The following is a 21,566-nucleotide window of genomic DNA, read 5'->3' on the forward strand; positions in this document are numbered from 1 at the left end:
AAGAGTATCAGAGGCTCATCATTCAATGCCGGGACACATATATACTGGTATTGCTTCTTGTGTTTGCCCATCGACTCAGTCCAGAAATTTGGATGAAAGCAGGTACAGTCAAGAAACCACGCTACATCAGAGTTCATGATATCAAAATGCCAACTGAGATTCTTCATGGTCTATTGGCATTTCATGCCATTACCGGATGTGACACTACTAGCCAGTTTACTGGAATAGGAAAAAGGACAGCGTGGAAACGTGTTCCGTGTGTTCTATCCTTGGCGGAACAGTTTGTATGCAAACTGTATGACTCAAAATTAAGCAGCAACTCAATCCATGAAGTTCGTTGAAAGGTGAAAGCTAATGTGGATATGTTACCACCACGAAGGATGCCTTGACTCTGCACCTCATGAGGGCCCACTACTAAACAAAAATATGGAAACAGTCATTAGTGACTCATTCACAGTTGCCCTCACCAACCAGTTGTGGTTGGCACATGAAAGATGGTGTTCTGGTCCCTCAACAAACCAAAGAACCTGTGTGGCAGTTCGGATGGGGAAAAAGCAAATTCTTATAACTGTTGAAAATGTTTGTGTTTGAAAAAGAGGAATGAAGCAATAAAAGAGTCAATTGAATATATTGTAACTGTGCAGTTATTACATATTAATGTCATTTCTTTCACAATACGGTACATGAATCAAAAGTCAAATAGCACTGAAGGCATCCACCTTGAACACTAGAATTCCGCCTGAACATTGAAGTACTAAAACTTGTGCTGTGTTGCACTGTCTCACACTACAAGCATATAACTTGGAATAACTCTTGCCCCTACACTGGTGCACTAATTAGTAGAGTTTTGGGCCACTATATTATGTTTTCAAGCTGATATGCAATTTGAAAAGTGGTTTTCTTTGGGCGGAGATTGTTTTTTCCAAGTTCTACCTCTATTTTCTCCTAAACTCTGAGATATATTTTGTTTCTGTCACTTCTATAGACAAGCCACAATCATTAGCTTTCATTTGATACCATGTTCATGTTTGTAGCCCATGTGGTTGTGGAGATATTCAACATTTTATGTACACACGTCATGTTAAACCAAAAACCTAAAAATTGACACGATATTGCTTATAAAAATCACAAAAAGAATTTTCAAACTTGACAACCACCTTAAAACATCACCTCTGGGTCCCTTCCAACTAAAAAAATGGGTTGTCTGCTTGTACTCAAACATAGTAGCAAAAGTGTTACGGAAGCACTTTTCAAAATTGGCCCCCAGACTATTACTAGAGGAAATGCATTTTTTCTGGATCTAATACGCTGTTCTTCATTATAAATCAGTAAAAGCTGAATCATAAAGAATGGAAACCTTTTTTACTTTGCAGAAATGCAAGATATAAGCATTTTCACTAGTTGCTACAACTATAAGCATGTGGAATAAGTTTTAACACAAGGGTAGATAATTCATACATGTACCAACCAGCCCACCATAAATCATGGTCTCAGACTCATTTTGTGTAATTGACACTTTCGTCAACGAATAAAAACAAGACGAAAATGTTTGGCAGGGACGACATCCAATCAGAACTGATTTAGTTTTGGAGAGTTAGGTAGAGATCCAATCATAACTACTTTAGTGTATGTGGAGAGGCGGGACAAGCCGGGTAGCCATCCTATCAGTACTAATTTCTTTTGCAGTACCGCTGTAAGACCCCACTCGCACAAATTTGATCTGAACCCGGGAAGACCAGACTAGCCTATTAACTGTCGTTACTCATGGAACTAGGTTAACTCCACAGTGTCAACAGGGAGAAAGTGGAGAGCCGATATATAGACACATTCCTCATTTCACGTCGTGAAAAACAAGACGATGTGTAAACCATCTGGGGCGACAATCTCGGGTAAAAACACAACAAATCTAAAAACACATCTGGCACTGCTGGCAGTATAATGGCAACATAACATCACAGCTGCTTTTACAGTACCATACCTGTCAAGTTTTGGATTTAAAAATAAGGGAAATTTTCCGCCACGCGCTTCGAGCCGTCCCACCAGCCAAACCGAGGTTCAGTATCCCTTACATTTTAAGACAGGTTTACAAGAAATCTAAAATAACCACCTGTGAACCACTTACAAACTACAATTAGATGATCAGAATCTGATAGGCCTACCTTTGTTGACACTGAAATGCTGTGAACATTCCTACATATGTAATTCTTATAATACAGCCTAAATGAAAACACAGTTACAAACCTTACAGAATGCATAACTCTGCCCCATCCTGCTCCTCTTTAGAAAGGTAAATTCGATGTCCCATTTCTCTAGATATTTACATGCAGTCTTTACTTTTTTTGCAGGAATGCGCTCTCTCTCCTTGCATCCATCCATCTCTCCCTGTTCCAGGTTTGTTCCCGCTGTCCGCACTAACCTCGCGAGAACTGCCACTTGCAGCAGCCTGGGTGGCAGTTCTCGCGAGGTTAGTGACATTTCAGTTTGGAGAGGCACAGGAATGTTTTTTAAATTAGAATTGTAGTATTGTGTAAAGGAAACATAAAAATACTTACCTGTAATGGGGAGCTGAACCTGTGGCAGGCACTGTTACCTTTTGTTATTGTTGTGGTGCGGTTAAAGGAGGGTCAGAAGAAAGTTACCGTTCTGAGAGTTTGCACATGACTTTATTGCTTATCTGAGATTTGTTGGTTAATAATAAAGACACTTAAATATATTATATTTGGATGTGATGATTGAAGATACCACAATAATATAATACGGGAAATTTACGGGAAAATACTAATACGGGAGGACGACGGGAAAGAGGGGTAAAATACGGTAGTTTCCCGGCCAAAACGGGAGACTTGACAGGTATGCAGTACCCAGTTTTATAAAGAATGTAATCTGCAATTTGTTATGAACAATGCATATACTTTTCAGGCAGAGCAGCCCTACTGGTCATTATTATTCTGTTATTGTTATGCTCAATAAGCAAGCTCAGGTAAATAAAGATGTTTGAAATAAGTTACATCTGTTTTTGTGTGTATTGCACATTCAAACATTAATAATATTCCATAACTGGTTAAAAATGTTTCATTTTGTGTAAGTGTGCATAATTACTTAAATAATTGAAGTGAACTGATTAAAAAGCATTTACATTTTACACCCTTTATATGTATTTTAGTCTAGGGCTGGGCGATTTTCACGATTAATTCGGTTAATTCGCATGAGCGTTTACACCCGATGTTAGAATGTGACAATCGCGATTGTTTACATACTTTATATTTTAATTAAAATACCAACATGTCACGAGGCAGAAACTGACCAGACGCTCGCGGAACATAAATCAGGGAAAGTTTTATATAAAAAGGGTGAAAACAGTGTACAAAATCAGGTAGAGTGCAAAACCAGCGGATAAACTAAACAGTAAACGGAAGACAACAAGGATTATACACGGTAACGGTTAGATTCAGAAATGAGGAGCGCAAACACGATCGGCAAAACGAGACACAAACAGAAGAGTTTAATTAAGATTCACTGAATCAAACACAGCTGAACTGAATCAAAACTCCGGAGACGGTGAGCGCGATCAGGATTGGCTGACCAGGACATGTGAGTCACGTGACAGTCCGTGGGAGCATGGGAATTGTAGTGCATATTGTTAGAAGCAGACCGTGCCCCCTCCATCCACCCCCAATAACAAGAGGACAAAATCAAAGCTGAGCTGAGTGATTACTTGATGCCCCCCCAGTGTAGATACTGATACAGACTCAGTCAGTGGTGGAAACAGTAAGCAGGCTTGTGTTCCTTTTAAGAAACCTGTAAAGAACTTTTTGTAGTTCTTTTCCTAATGTAAGGAGGCTCTGCTGCACATTATTTAAAATAAGAGTTTGTTTGTGAGCTATTCTTATAAAGGATATAGATCATTCAGATTTCTATTTTGTTTTAATTATTGTTAATTATTGTGATATTGTTTTTGTTATAAGTTTGAGTCCCTTGAAAGGATAATTATAGGTGGTGCTGTTACTATTTTTGCACTTCTGCAGTCTTTTAAATTACAATGCAAAAAAAAAAAAAAAGAAATTTGAGTCTTGTTTCAATTGCATTATACAAGAACAAAAAAACCTAAATCGTAATCGACAATCGGTTATAATTTTAAAATAATAGAGATTTTTTATTTGGCAAAATCGCCCAGCCTTATTTTAGTCGACTGAATCGATGGTAGATTTAGTCTTATGATAATTAGTCGACTAAAACTAGACTAAAACTAAAACAATTCAGATGACTAAATTATGACTAAAACTAAATTACATTTTAGTCAAAAGACTATGACTAAAACTAAATTAAAATTTGCTGTTAAAATTAACACTGACGGGTGGTTCCATGAGTAAGCCGAAGACTAGGTCCAGGCGGTGTAGATCTTTAACCGTACAGGTTTCTGAAGGCTTCTGCTAACGGTAAAAACAATCAAACATTTTAAGATTTGAGCTTTTTTCCAGGAATAAGAAGGTTCGAGAGCTCTGGGAGGTTTTTGAAGGTTTGATATCTAAGCAAGTTTTAAGTCTCTATTCACAGGACCTCACAGGACCTCACCAGACTTCCAGGACATCACGATAGCGTAACGGTAGACCTCTATAAATTAACATCTTCAACCTTTCAGGGCTGGATCGTGTCTAACTGCATGTCTTGCTTGTTTTCTCGACGCAGGTCAACAAGCATCTCGATCCGGAAGATGAGGAGATTCTTCCTACAGTTACCAGCAGCTTTTTTGTTTATTAAATAAGTAAATTGTTCAATAAAGATGTGAACCGTACCGTCATCTGTGTGTCTGTGTGTTATTAGCACGTTTTTAGGCGTCTGTGTGCACAGACTTTGATAGGACACCCAAAAGACGGGTATGATACCGCTTGAGATGCGTCTCCAATTTAATTGGAGGCCATCTGTGGTCAACTGGATTGATTGGACATGATTGGGGATCCCAGACACCGGCTTATACGAGGTCCCACAGTCCACAGTGGCCATGGGGTCAAACGAATCATCTGCAGACCTCAGAGGAATAGATCTGGGCAAGGGTACGGCCACCACCATCCATAAATGGAAGAAGTCTGGCCTGGCCAGGAGGTGAGCAGGAACCTCCGGCGTATCCTTGTGGAGACGTGAGAACTTTCCAGAAGATCACCTAGAGGTCTCTCGGACCACGAGAAACAAGTCACGTCTGGAGGAGACCAGGCACCCTGCTAATGCCACACCAACTGTGAAGCATGGTGGTGGCAGTCCTGATAGAGGGGAAGATGAATGCAGCTGATCCATCCTGCAGTGCTTATATATTTTATTTATTTGTTTTAAACAGCACTGAAACACACTCATTTTAGGACAACCTTTTGAGGTTTCCAGTGTATTTCACTGTGCACATTCTGTGAAGGTAAAATTGTTTTATTTCATTTATTTTTGTTTATTTAAAATAACACTATTAAACCTACATCTCTCTGATAATCTGACCGATGAGCTGTCTGTTCTGACATGCTGCTTAAGCCTGGCTAGCTCAGTCGGTAGTGCATGAGACTCTTAATCTCAGGGTTGTGGGTTTGAGCCCCACGTTGGGCGACTATCTTCATTTAACATCTACTGAAACCAAAAGTACGTTCTTCCACTTTGGACAGCTGGTCTCTGGTGACTTATCAGGTGGATATTTGTGCTTGTAGGACTGTTGTTTACTGGATGTTTTTCAGTTACTTATTTCCACTATTCTGTGGGACTACACATTGTTGTTGTCTCATATCCATTTGATCAACAGGCAGGTTGTACAATAAAGGGCACTCGTCCCTGGGTGGGCTTGAACCACCAACCTTTCGGTTAACAGCCGAACGCGCTAACCAATTGCGGTTTTACAAATTGAAATAATGGCATGTTTCTGACTTGAATGAGAGGGGCATTAAAAAAATTTCACACTTGTCAGAGACAACATTTGAAGTTCAGGTCAATAGGACCTGCTAGTTAGAGAAGACTCACTTGTTTTTTTAGTTTAAGTCCAAAATGGGGGTGTGGCCCATATGGGGATTGAACCCACGACCTTGGCATTATTAGCACTACGCTCTAACCAACTGAGCTAACCAGCCAGTTAAGCTAATCTCTGTAGATCTTTGTACATAATTCTATACTAACCCCCATTCAACCAGCTGCATGGCAATACAAAAAACATTTGAGTCTGCACACTTTCAGTGAAGTGCGTCTCAGTTTGTTCATGCTATGATGTGAGTTATTTCTCCTGCTAAATTATTTAAATTGAATTAAGGTGGTGAAGTTTCTAACCAGCAATAAAAAGTTATATTTAACGTAACTGTTCAGTACTATGTTTATTTTGAGTAGTGCACTAAGTAGGGAGTTGGCGCCATTTGAGACGAGGCCGATAGTCTCTACTCAAAACGGCAGACTGAACGAACTGGCAAAGTTAGCTAAAGAAAGAAATGCTCTGAAAAAAACTTTTTTATATTTTGAACATGCTGTTTCTCACATGTATTCTGTTCGATAAATCGAGTTTTGGGTGACGAATGATCAATTAGCCAAGTTCTCAAGTCTAACAAAGTTTATTTAGAAAAGGTTGGTTCTCCTCAGGCCTCACCAGCTGGTATCTGCACTTCTGCTTTCAGAGAACAATCAATGCAAGTCAGAGAGACACAGACCCCGAGCGCAGGGTTCAACGTGCTTTTATAATTTTGCCCACACCTTCTGAGTTCTTTGTTCTCATGGTCAGTCCTAATTAATTCTTTCAGATGTTACTATATTGACGTCATTGACCTTGTCCGAGGCACCGAATCCGGCCTTATCGGTACAAGGTTTTTAGGGAGTTCTTCTATGTAGCTGTGTGCTACCAATTATCTATTCACTCCCTTCCTGTAGCTATTCACATCGACCTTGCACCAACTTAATCATAATTCACTGTTTTACTTTGCTAACAGGTGGGGTGTCCAATTTTAATTTTCCTAACAATCCCCCTTAGAATGCAAAACATTGCATTCTTCTCCCAAAGCAGAAGTCAGATCTCAAACTTACACAATTAAAAGCATGCGTGGACCCTCAGATACCTGATAGAGCAGAGTTTAACGTCCTGTAGAGACGGGAAGCACCTATATGTGATAATCATATGTAATTAAACTAAAATACTCTAAATCCCTATTATGTCATTATAATTTCATCAAATTGATTATACATAACCACGCAAAATAAAATGAAATACAAAAAGGTGTTCCATGTTTTTGATGATATCTTTTTATTAACACGGTGTCTGGTTCAGTATGAGAAACGACAGCTTCATTCAGTAATGACCCCCCCTTAGGTCACCACTTACTTTGTGCCTTTCCCAAGGGCACAGTCTCCCTGAACCATCATCAAACATACAGAACCTACTGTATACGGAGATATATTTGTAACCTGTGCTAAAAGCAAATTTACCTATGTGTATTGTATTTACCCATTACTTTATTCATTTGCTATCAAGTGTTCCTCTAAATATTTGTGTATTGTTGTAATGCAAGCTAAGTAGAAAAGACATAGTAAATTCAAAAGACAATCTTCTATTCTTGCTTCGTATCTTCTGGATGTCATCCAACTCCAAGGTGTTCCTGTGAATAAATCACACACTTCCCAAAGCAAAGAAATCAACGTACTCATCCTTATTTTGATCACCCAGGTCCTCATGAGCGTCAGGGTTAAGCCCTGTCGACATGAACAGTACTGTCTCATCTGTTGTAACAGGAGAGGCCCCCTTTTGGATCACAGTGTTGATAAATTTTACTATCAGAGCTCTGATGCAAGGCACGCAGCAACACCCACACACGATCACCATAGCCAAACTTACACACACAGCCATGGCTAATTGCATGATCAGACCTTTCCAAGACCCAAACATTTTTCCCAGCCATTTAGTAAAGGGATTGTCTATACCTGAATTTTCCTTCCATTCTTTGGACAAGGCTTTCAAACCTTCAAGGGCTCTAGAGACAGTATCGTCTGGGGCTGTATTGTTGGGGATGAAAGTACAAGTTGCTCCAACCATGTGACAGACACCTCCTTTATCTGCCAATAACATATCTAGGGCCATTCTATTCTGAATAGTCATTAGTGAGGTTTTATCCAATTGGTCCCTAAGTCCCTCTACTGCCTGAACAGTAAAGTTCACAAATTGTTGCTGGTTGTAATACTGTAGAGATAGTTAATCCAATCCACATTTTTATTAATAGTTTACCACCAGAACAAGATACTTTCAAAACCAGCTGCGACTTGATCTCTGGCTTTGAACTCATCAGGAACTCCTCTGGGAACGCCGATCCCATCTATCCATACAGTTTTATCAAACGATCCTCCAGGTTTTACTTCTCTGGTAGGTCTGTGACTTGTCAGAACACAAGCTCGATCCTCCTCTCCGTCGAGTCTGAAGATCCTGAAAGGCATTATTAAAGAAACAAGGGCACATTCTCCTGTCCACACACCGGACAGTCTCCTTCTTACTTTCAAATCACCACATAGCCACAGCAAATCAGCTCTGTTTGTCATTTAATCGTAAAAGGTAGTATTTTTGAGACTGATGTTTTCAGTCTTGCTGCACCACCCTTTGGGGAACTGCCCTCTATTGATTTGCCCAGATACAGTGGAGTGGAAACATGTATAATTACCCTTGTATGCTACAATGTTCGCAGGTAATGGTTGGTTAGAAATAGGAAACCCTTTTTCCAAATCTTGGCAGACTGTGGTGTTTTCTATAGCCATAGGTGTACTAAATAACGTTACCAAACATGTTAAGTTTTCTCCTGACATGGGATGTGTAGCTAATTTGGGATTAGCTGCAGCACAGACAAAACAATTGTTAACCCCCAAACCCTCTGATGTGTATCTTACCCATTCCAGCCACATGGTTTTGTCGGTAAATCCTGTTTCAACGGCCAGCTGGTCTCTCCATGTCATGTTCTGGGTCTGAAGTATCATCACTGCCTGTCCTCCATCAGAAACAATCAGGGCTGGTTTCCCTAAATTGACAGTTTTGCTTGTAGTCCTAGGTTTCAGACATAGTCTCCCTAATGGATCACTACCTGATATGTCCGCACCCACTGTGATACAACATAGATCTGTGTTTTTCCACCCATAATCAGCTAATACCGGAACAGACAACAAGGCTTCATCCCCTCTTAGTGTCATGTTACAGTATGGAAACACTCTACTCTTACCCTTTCTCCACATGCAGACGGCTTTCGACAGTAGATAACTAGGCTGATATTGATTTTTATAGCGCGGGTTAGTATGAGTGAATACAGAGTTCCAAGAGTCACAATATATTTCTGATGTGCCCCACCTGAGCGCATACTTAGTCCAATTATCACATCCATACACATCATGTCCTCTCCAGTTCAGATTTTTCCTGTTTTTTCCCATAACTGTACGTATGTCAAACAGGATCATGGTTGACTCATTATAATTTATCTCTACTGTTACACCAGGCTGAAATGGTACTGCAACCGCCCTTTTCCGTCTTTTTAGCCCTGTCTGTGTGTCATTTGCATTAGTAAAATTCTGAATCCTGTCTTTCTCTTCCTTGTCCTCTCCTCTAATAACCTCTAACCACCCATCATCAAACTGTTTCTTTCTTATTTCTTCCCACTTTTCACAGAGAATCAATACAAAAACCACAAATGTTATGGATAGCAGCATCATTACAGTCGTGGTAATACACCAAGTTCTACAGCCCAACCTTCTCATGGCTTGACCAACCGGATCTGTAGGTGGGTTAAACGGCATCTTACTGAAAGTACCTAAACTAACTTTAATGGAAAACTGTAACTTGGTCCTTGTTTGGCTCAAATAAGATTTGAGAATTGGTTTCACTACTTTCCACTCCAACTGATCCAGTCCACACCCTAATTTTGGAATCCCCAGAGTGGGCACATTAAGTGTCAGCAGCAGCTCCGCCAAATTTGCTACTGCTGAGATAAAATCCCTAAGCTTAGGCTTGTCAGTAGACCACCTCTTGGTTACCAGATTAAACACTGTCACCCGCTTTCCTGTGTGTACTGCACACTTACCCACCTGAACCGGATTCAGACCTTCCACTCCTAGTTGGCTTCTTATCTGCTTTGCCACTCCAGTTCCAAGAGTCAGGTCTGCACCTACACAAATGAGCAATATACTCACCTCTTTCTGTAATGCTTTGTTGACAAATGGAGTACCATTGTCATTGCCAATTCCTTCAGGGATCCCCCACCTTTTGGATTATGTCAGTTATAAGTGCCTTTGCTACCGCACTTGGGAATGCTTCAATCCATTTGGAGAACATATCAATGAAATCAATCTGGAGATGCTGACATGGTCTATCAGCCAGTAGTTGGGCACTTTAAGGAGTTTTAATACCCCTACTAACGTTATTTGTTTTGCAAATCATGCAGCGTTCACAAAATTTTTGGGAGTAATTAGTTAAGCTAGTTAAGCCCTTAGTGTATACTACCTGCATCCCTCCGTCTCGACCATGTGTCAAATTATCATAATCTACAAGCAATTTATGGGAAGACACGGCTTACCAGTTGGATCATACCAAACCTCATCCTTTTGTTACACCCAGCTCGCTTCCACTCGGCCTTTTCTTTTGGCTTGTCGAAGGACTGGATGGCTGTCAGGTCAGCTGAAACAAAAATCATTTTTTGCACAACACAAAATATTTAACTACTTCACATTTCACTGCTGCCTTTTCTCAGCCATGTCTGCTCTGTTGTTGCCCTGTAAAATGGGATCAGAACATGAGGTGTGAGCTTTACATTTACATACATCAATAGCTTTTGGAAATAGGGTTCCATCCAGAAGTGCAGAAATCAGGTTGTGATGTGTGATAGGTTTACCTAAACAGGTCAAAAAGCCTCATGTACTACTTCAAATTTACATGTACAATGCTACTAATTAATCAGCTTGAGCTGATAAATAAGATGTTAGTGATTTTTGCTTTAATTGTTAAATTTTTTGTCATTACATCATACCCCACACAGCTTCTTCCTGTTTCTGTGCTTCTGTATGAAGTTCATCAACAAACAGCTCCATATCTGGATCTTGGAGTTTTCCTGTCAATCTGGTCTAGGAAAGCAAATTTCATTAACAACATTAAAACAATCATTTGGTTCACCTTAATGTCCTGTAGGAAGAAAATTATCAGGATTAAATACATTATATATTTTCAGTGTGATGTTAGTCATTTCAAATTGTTATACCTCAGCCATCTAGCTGTCATCATATTATCAGTTATTTTGTTTCTTTGTTCAGCAATTGAGAAACATAGTTTGGTACCAACAAGGTCAAATTTCAGTAACCTACTAAGTTTATTGAATCATTTACCACTTTTTTATTCAGCTGGCACAGCTCTCACACATTGGAGGCCTACTTCTATAAGGTCTAATTTAGCTAAAAAAAAATTATTTATTGGTCTTAGTTTACCTCCATGACCCTGGAGTAATACTGACGTCATTCACCCTCCTTTTTACATTCAATGTTTGAGTGAATGGTTTGTTTGGATCCGGGATTTCCTGTTGTTGGCGTTGTCTTCAGAGCTCTTTTCAATGTTTCAAAGGTCTTGTCCACTTCGATGTTCCAACTAAGTGCACTGTGGGCCTGTAGGCCCTTCCCATCAGCAATTTCGCTTAAGGGAGCCTCGAGGACTTCATACTTAGAGATGATAGTTCTGCAATAAAATCACATACCTAAGAAAAACATTAGTTGCTTTTTGTGATTGACATGGGATTTTTTTTCCCGAAATGGCTTCTATTCTGCCATTTTCTAATCTTTTACCTTTGACAGAAATCAGTTAACCTAGGAATTTAACTTCATGTTTTACTCATTTTAATTTTGAAAGGCTGTCTTTATCTTTGCTAGGTGACATAATAGTTTCACTGTGTCATTTTCACAAACAATCATTCACTGTTGACCTTTTGGACATAACCACTCATGTCCTTTGTACACAATTGTACACAACTCAACTGTCCTCTCCTCATGAGAGAAATAGACCAACTTAATACAGAAATCAGACACTTCACTTATTCTCACACCAAAGTATTCACAATGTCTGTTCAACCATCACACAACAACAGTTCCAACACTCAAGAACCCAAATCACTCCAGTGATCATGACAACCTTTACACATTGACACGTTTGGGACGCAGCTTTTTACTTCTTTTTTTTTTTTTTTTTTCAATCAGGTGTGGTTAGCTCTCCCATTCATCAATTCAAAACAAGTCAACTTCAACTTTGCTCCTACTTCTACTCCAAAACAACCTCAGTCTTATCTAAGTTTCTCAAAACACTCCTTTTCATACCGGTCATCTGTCATCTGACTCCCCCTCTTGGATCTGTGCAGTGCAATGCAGATCTTCATTTTTCACTTGGTTAGTAAGCAAGTAAGCGTGTTCTGTGAGCTTTAGATTCACTTCATTCATGCTGTGGTTGCAGAGTTGCCACAAATAAACATAAAGTAAGGGTCTAATGTTCATCATTACACCCTGAAAGGAGTTATGTTGGGTAATTTGGATTTTTAGCCTGTCAGTTTCACTGATCAGGGTAATACCTAATTTTTCACATCAGACCTCGCCCCAGTAAATTCACTGGACAATGATCTGACAGTAGAAAGGAAAATTTGAAAGGCTCAAGGCCTTGCAAATGGCATTTTGACAGCACTGAATAATATTCAGTAACCGTGACTCCTGCTGCCCCAACTGAATGCATGAATCTTCCACTTTTCTTTGGAATCACCTCAAACTCATCAGTTCTAATGGCTCAACTCCCTTCTCCTCAGTCTACCAAAAACTGTATCTCACTACCATTCACAAAAATTAAATTATCATAGACATTTTAAGGTTCAGAATACTTAACATATGTTCCTTCAGGAAAATACTTTTGTTCTATTTGTTTTACAGCTACTTGGATCTTATCATTTACATTTAACAGGTATAGGTGTTAGCTTAAGCAGTTCTTCTTTGCAAAGCATAGAAAATTCTGACTCACCAGACCCTTTTGGTTTGTCCTCAGTCCGGTCCTCCTCCATCATTCAGTCTTCTCCATAGTTCTCAACTCTTTAAGTCATTTGTTGGCCCAGTGTCCTCCTTTTTTGCAAATGATGCATTTGTTATTGTCCTTATGACTCCAGGTCACACTTCACTGTGTGACATTGTCTGTTGTCCAGTCCATTCTGACATGTGAAATGTCCACGCCAAGCTTATTCATTTGTTCATTTGTGGTAGGTCTCAGCTCCACTGAGAACTTTTCTTCTTCAACTTAAAAAGCATGTGTCAGTTGTTGGGACACCTCAGTGATGTCATTCTCGGTCCACGGATGATGAACCACCATTGCATGTCCATCAGGTCCCGCTACTTCAATCATGGGAAATGTAGCATGTCTTTATTGTCCATCTTTATTTCCTTCAAACGATATTCACCAGTCGAGCAAGTGTGAAGGGACGAAAACATGTTGGATTAGAACAGGTCCTCTCTATCCTCACTGGGCGGGTCATAGCTTGTACTTAGCACAACTGAGCTTCCTGCTTCAGGTTTGGCAGGCAGGTCTAGAAGATTATTACGTGGAGTTCTTGGGCGGTGCTGTTTAGGAGGTGGAATGGCACCCTCATGGCTTCTTGCCTCAGCTTCCTGTTGAACTTGCGCTCGTCTCTGTGCTGGAGGACACGGACCGGGACACCCTTCTAGGTCTGGGTCTGAAACAGATTTAACACACTAGACATCTGCTTCGTTAGTTTTACATACTACTTGTAATTTATGTGCACATTCCTTAGACTCAATAACCCATTCACTAAAACCACCACATTAATACATCTTTTTATTTTTTATTTTTTATTTTTTATGTGGAAATGGGGCTGTTCTCATTGGAGATAGCTCTCTCTCCTTTTCTCACCCCAGCACAGACACGGAGCAGAGCGTACCTAACACACACACACACACATGGAAAACTTCCCTACGCACACACATACAGAGGCCCCCCCTCTCACCTTCATTGTCACTACCCCTTCCTCATACTTCACACTCTCAACCAAACTAGACAACACACTATCCACATCTTCATCTTGCTCATCAGTATTTTCAGTAAATATACGAATGTCTCCCTTGTGAGATGGACTACGCTTTTTCCCTGCTACATATGGTGCAGGTTCTTCATTAAACATCTGAAGGGCAGATGGCGCTGGTAGGCCAGCATTATAGGTCACACTTTCACCAGCATTGTTATAAATAATAATTATACATATGTTGTACTAACATTTTAGCAAAAAACTAATTTATCTTCAGCCTTGACCACTTCAGCTACCACACTAAAACACACTTTTCACTAAAATACACGATAAGGTTCAATAAATCACTTCACAAAAAACACATCAGCTGGTTAAGTCCTTCTGTTCAAATTCTCACATGCACGCTGCGTCACACACGAACTTCCCACATTCACTCAAAGCACTGTTTCCTCAACGGACAAACAAACCAAATGGACAAACAAGCCAAACAATAGACAAACAAACAAAAGGTACCTTTAATTCAGAAGTACATGAATTGAGAATTTACAATCTTGGAATTTAGTACCAATTTAGGGTGTCCTTTCTCAGGACGCGGGAGAACGACCCACAGGTGCCTGAAGCGGAGCCTCACCTCTTTCTCCGTATGTGAGCCAGTACCCTCGACTTCAGACCTTACAACCTTGGGAATCCCGGGACCTCACCTCTTTCTCCGTATGTGAGCCAGTATCCCTTTCCGTCTAACTCCAAACCCCTACCGCTCGGTCGGTAGGTACAAGGTTATCACTCCGGTGCAATGGATCACTGGAAGAAATCCTCGGCCTATATAACCCTGATCTCGAATTGAATTATCCAGTTCCTAACGCTGCAAGGACTTCCGGGGCCCCACCTATTTCACCGTGTGTGAGCCTTTACCCCTTACTTACAGCGTACCCAAAAATCAAGTTACTTGTCTCGCCAACGTACAAGTCTTGATTATAACCCAAAAAAGTCCTCTCACAGACAGTACTAGTACCTGGGTGACCTCGTTAACACCCTTTGGTTGACCTATGTTACCAACCTAAGCAGCACGGACTATAAAATTACCCCTATGTACTTCTGAATATTCTACAAACACATATAATGACTCAACAGAATTAACAGTAATTAATTAAATTTAGAACACTTCAATTCGCCGGCAGTAGCAGCAGTCATTTTACATACAAATACAACTACCCTATTGACACGTTTAAACAAGCAGAACAAATATACCCAGCAAGAGTTAGTAGACTCAGGACAAAACAATAAACACACACAGTTAGTAAGGGAAATAATGCACCAGAATCTCACTGAAAATTAATTTGGAATTGACTCAAAACTACGTGGTAAGGAGTTCCACAATTGCACGGTAATGGCTCCCTTAGCACTCTTACACGTGGCCCCAAGCGTGTCACAAAATAAACAAGGTACCAGGATTTACACCACCCCAGAAACACCAAGGTGCCAGGAATTACGTGAATTATACCACCCCAGAAACACCAAGGTGCCAGGAATTACGTGGATTACACCACCCCAGAAACACCAAGGTGCCAGGAATTACGTTAATTACACCACCCCAGAAACACCTGTCCACGAACAAGGTGCCAGGAATTACGTGACCTCAGCAATACCTGTCCATGCTTGCGCTCCAATTTTCAAACTAAACACATAAACCAATAGTCTTATTTCAACTGTCCAAAATCCAATTCACATAGACATATAGATAGACAAAGAACCCTAAAAGCTCCCTTAGCTTTATCAGAGAGTCTCCCTTATCCTAATTACTTCACACAATTATACTCTCTGTCGTTGGCCAACTTATACTAAGTGAGATTCGCAGAAACAAAGAACGAAAGAATGAAAACCAGAGAACAACCAAACCCTTTATTACCTTAATTACACTGAATTTACCAGCACTTACACTGAGCAAATTAATTCACCACACTCCCCCTAAATACAAGTTTCAGCTAAATAAAAGAGCTAAAATGCTCTTTACCTTTTAGTGCGCGCGCAGGGAGTGCAGGAAATTCGTCCACTCAGCTGGCTCCAGTCAAAAATATTCCAAATCCTCTAAAATGTAAAATTAACTAAAACCACATAAATTGATCATTTATCAATAACCCAAAACCATCCTCTGCTACCATTTGATCGATAAATCGAGTTTTGGGTGACGAATGATCAATTAGCCAAGTTCTCAAGTCTAACAAAGTTTATTTAGAAAAGGTTTGGTTCTCCTTAGGCCTCACCAGCTGGTATCTGTACTTCTGCTTTCAGAGAACAATCAATGCAAGTCAGAGAGAAACAGACCCCGAGCGCAGGGTTCAACGTGCTTTTATAATTTTGCCCACACCTTCTGAGTTCTTTGTTCTCATGGTCAGTCCTAATTAATTCTTTCAGATGTTACTATATTGACGTCATTGACCTTGTCCGAGGCACCGAATCCGGCCTTATCGGTACAAGGTTTTTAGGGAGTTCTTCCATGTAGCTGAGTGCTACCAATTATCTGTTCACTCCCTTCCTGTAGCTATTCACATCGACCTTGCACCAACTTAATCATAACTCACTGTTTTACTTTGCTAACAGGTGGGGTGTCCAATTTTAATTTTCCTAACAAGGGCGACATTACAAGGATTTTTTTTACCATGTTCACAAAACCTCATATTACCATATCATATTGATTTTCATAACAATTCTCCAAAAGTGCCACAAGAGGGCGACATTACAATTTTTTTTTTTTACGATTTTCATAGGAAAATTGGTGGCCACAAATAAACGCAAGGCTAAAATTAAAGTCTATCCACCTGCATTTGCTCATAACATATCATTGTAACTAAACATACTTAACCAGAGCTTTCAAAGTATACACTCTATCTTTGTCTTGACAATCTTTTTTTTTTTTTTTTTTTTTTTTTTTTTTTAATTTGTGGCGGTCGCCTGCTGCTTTTACATTGAAAGTTCCGCCCCCAGTCACTGCACCATGTCTCTAATTGGTTGCAGTGGAGAACAGGCTGGTAACAATATCATATCACTATTTTTTTTTTTTTACAATTCTTTAAAAGATCCACAACAAGTCGACATTATAAAGATTTTTGTTTATTATGGTCACAAGATCTCATATTACGACAACATATTACTTTTTACTATTGCAATTCTCCAACACTGCCACAAGAGGGCGACATTACAAGATTTTTTTTTTTTTTTTTTTTTTTTTTTTTTTTTAATGGTCACAAGAAAACTGGCCACAAATAATCACAAGGCTAAAATTACAGTGGTCTGTCTACCTGCATGTGCACTGTAAGCCAGGATAAGTTCAATCTACTTAAAAAATTTGTGGAAACCGGTTGCCTTAAATAAGTTAGGTAATGTATAATGAAAACTTGAGTTAGCATAACTTAAAACATTAAGTTATTACACCTAAAAGGCAAGTTGATTAAACTTAATTTTTTTGGTTATACCAACTGCTTTTCCCAATAATTCTACTCATTATCTTGAGCTCAATGGACAAAAATATTGATTTCTTCTTAGTTTTCATGTTCATTGTGTTTTAAATATCAATTAGAAATGTTTATAGAAAAACAGACAGAATAATAAAATTATTTTTTTCTTTATTTCACTTCAGAAGCATTTACTTAAAATACAATATGTCAAGAAAACATCTTTAAAACAAACTGTATATAAAGTTTTGATGAAACACAAACAGCTCTTCACAGTAACCATGAACCTGTACTCAGTTTCACACAGCGAGCTGATTTCTTAACGTTTGGCTGCAGCTTTCTAAAACAAAACAAAGAAACAAGAAACAGAAGTATTAATATCAACATTAATACCATTCATTTAAGGATTAAAATAAAGCAAGCCAGCACACTCTTTGCTTCGTATGAAGGCTAGCATGCTACACTCTAAAAAGAAATGTGTTAAAAACGACACACCGTGTGGAATTTCAACACATGTGAGGAGTGTGCTCAGGGACGACACATACTGTATGTTGATTTAAACACAGTAAATGTGTCATCCTGTTTTTGCACACCCACCGTGTTAGGATAATTAACACACACAATGTGTTGTTCTTACACAATGTGTGTTGATTATGTGTAATCAAGAAAATGGGTAAAAGAAAGACTAATACAAATGTAGCCATTTTATTTTACTGTATAATATTACAAATGTTTAAATACCATTCTTTTTTGTGACAAATAATAAATTAAAACAAGATTACAAACAGTTTAACAGTAAAGGTACAAAATATATCTTCCTTGAATTTTTATTTTTAAAGATTGTTGCAAAAACTCGTAAAATGTCTGTTTCTCTGTCCTAAAAGAAAGACAAAAAATATAATTACAAGGTTCTGTGTTTCTCTCTCAGTCTTGTGTAATCACATTACAAAATATTAACTGAGACATTTACAACATTTAATATTTTGAATAACATTCTGATTAGTCAACCAACCAAATAAGTAATCAGAACACAACTAATATTCCTCCAAATTTGTCATCAGATGTCTCTAATTATTCACATAGGCTGTTTAACAAATTATTAAACAAGTCACCTGAAAACTACAGTTACAGCATACAAGCTAAAATGTTTCCTTTACCAGAATAAAGTAAATCGGATGATGAATTTTGGAAGAGTTGTGCTTATATCCACCACTACTACTTTAATGCTAATAACAATAAGCAATGTTGCTAACGATTCGATTTAATGAACCGATTCTTCCGAACCGATTCTGCACTTCCAAACCGACTGCATTAGCGCCTCTTAAGCACTAATGAATCAATCGATTCAGTTTTTCGATTCGTTTAAACGGATGATTTAAACGAACCGATTCAGTAAAACGAACTGAGCTAAACTAAGCTAAAACAAATGTTAAAATGATTAAAATTCGCTTCTCATAATGAGATTTAACTTAAATAATGTTACTAAATCACTGTAACCACACAGTCCCAATAGATCAGTTAAGTAAGTTACCTTGAGAAAACTGAAAACACAGAGGGTTGCTATGGTAACCTCATCCACAGTCATTCTGTTGTGGCGCCATTTTGACCAAACTAAAAGTCCGATTTACGGTTAGCCAGTTAGCTAACGATAAATAATACCAATAAAAAGAAAGACTAGTCAGGTTTAACAGAACATTTATTACTGAATAGGAACAGAAAAGCAAAGTTAGGTTTATATTAATGTAATTCAGTGCCTCCTTTTTAACTTAACTAAAAAGGGGGGGGTAGGTTGTTGTCAGAGGTTGTTCTGTCAATGTCGGGGAGGGGCGGGGGTTTGGGGGGTTTCGATATTACCTGATGATCCTGACGGTTCTCTTCCACCTTTTTTTAATGAACTTTATTGAACAACAAATATATTACAAAAGAATACAACATCAATCACAGACAAGATGTAACATACACAATGAAAATTAGACAATTATTAACTAAAAATTGCTCGAGGTTATAGAAATAGAATTAAAATAAATAAAATTAGCTAAAGCAGGAATTTATAGATACCATTTAATGATTTTCTAAAATGACCTTAAGGGATAGAGAAGTTTTCTAACAGTGTTAAAGTACGTCTTGCCTTCACATTTTCACAGAGTTTTAACAAATTAATGTATGATATAAAGGCTGCCTTAAAAGTGTTGAAGTTTGCATTTACATTTTCAGCATACACTTTTATCCAAAGCGACTAACACAATGAGCAATTGAGGGCCTTGCTCAGGGACCCAACAGTGGCAACTTGGTGGTGGCGGGGCTTGAACCGGCAACCTTCTGTTTACTAGTCCAGTACCTTAACCACTGAGCTATCACTGGCCCCAAGTTTGGTCTATTATTCATACATTTACAACAATTAATGTGATATTTGGATAATATTAAGAGAAGGTTGACAATATAAGTCTCATCTGAATTCAATATGTCACTTTTAGTTATTCCAAACAGAATAAATTCAGTTTTCAATTTAAAGTTATAGCTAATTTTTCTATTAATAAAATTATTTAAATCAGTCCAAAAAATTGAGCAAAATGAACAATCCCAAAATAAGTGAGTAAGGGATTCTTCATATTTGTGACAAAATAAACATTCAGCATTTATATCTTTTTTTTTAATTTAGCAATAGTTTTATTGATAGGGTAACATCTGTGCAGAATCCTGAGAGTTACTTCCCTTACCTTATTTGTAATTAAAAAATTATTTGGTAAAAGCCATGTTATTTTCCAATCTATATCATAATATTAGTTATTCCAAAAGAATACTGCAGCTGGTTTAGATATTATATTCCTTTGAACAATGTTCCTAATACATAGGTTAGGTTGCAGCTGAAACCTATTTCAGACCTCACCCAGCAACAAGAAATTCTATTTTCTGATTGGCTGAGAAATTCTATTTTTCTGATTGGCCGATAGGTCGCTAATTCAAGACAGCTGTATGAGCGCGGAGTAGTCTGCCTTTGACTCGTGTGTAAGATAGGTTAGAGCAATTTCTGTGCGGCGAAGTTAATAATTTCTCAGAGTGAGAAATACCATGTGTGGCTGTGTGAGCGTGTTGAAATGCGTGAGAGCCCTGGTCCTGCTCCTTTCCTTGCATGGTCCAAAAAGAGGAAAACACAGATATACTTGATAGGAGAAATGTGTCTGGTTAACGCATATTTTTATTTATTAATTTATTTTTAATCTTCCATGGGAAATAATCTATGTTTCTAGTCAGAAATGCCATTATTTTATCCAACAAATTTAAGTAAAATTGAATAAATATATATTTTTACACAATCAACTTTATTTATATAGCGCTTTTTACAATAGACATTTTCTCAAAGCAACTTTACAAAATCCAGGACCAACAGATACAAAAACCCCTGTTGAGCAAGCCGAGGGCGACTGTGGCAAGGAAAAACTCCCTGAAAATTACAGGAAGAAACCTTGAGAGGAACCAGACTCAGCAGGGCCCATCCTTCTTGGGTGGTCTGGAGAAAACTTTAAATAAGTAGGATTTACACAAATCATACAAACACAGAATTAAATGAACTAAAAGTTATAACTGGCAGTAAATAAATAAATAAATAATAATAGAGTTGTTATTCGGTCTAGTCTTCAATAAAGTCTGTAGTGAGTTCTTGTCATTCTTGGTGCAATTACTCCAGACCCGTCACATCCGGCAGGAGCAGCATCATTGGCACTGCAGTCTCGACTTCAATCCTTAACCTTGGCGGGTAAATAGGTTTCCATCAGAATGCCCTCGGGGTAAAACAATAGAGAATGTAGTTAATAATGTACAATGCTAGTTGAGTAAAAACAGTTTTACAGAGAGTTTTAGACTCCAGCAACCCTAATTATTACAGCATAACTAAAAGGGAGAGCGAGCAGGTAACAAGGTCATGAAGGCTTTCACAGGACATCAGCGTCCACCTCCCCTACCCAAACCTGAGTGATCGGACAAGAGAGGCAGAACGACAGTAACCCAACATCCCTGATCACCACAAGTTTCTATGACCAAGAACCCCCAAGCTCTGCGCCTTTGTCTATATTAATCAAAAGCCTGAGAAAATAAATATGTTTTC

The sequence above is a fragment of the Trichomycterus rosablanca genome, unplaced genomic scaffold (genome assembly GCF_030014385.1).
Source record: "Trichomycterus rosablanca isolate fTriRos1 unplaced genomic scaffold, fTriRos1.hap1 scaffold_85, whole genome shotgun sequence".
In the NCBI taxonomy this organism is placed as follows: Eukaryota; Metazoa; Chordata; class Actinopteri; order Siluriformes; family Trichomycteridae; genus Trichomycterus; species Trichomycterus rosablanca.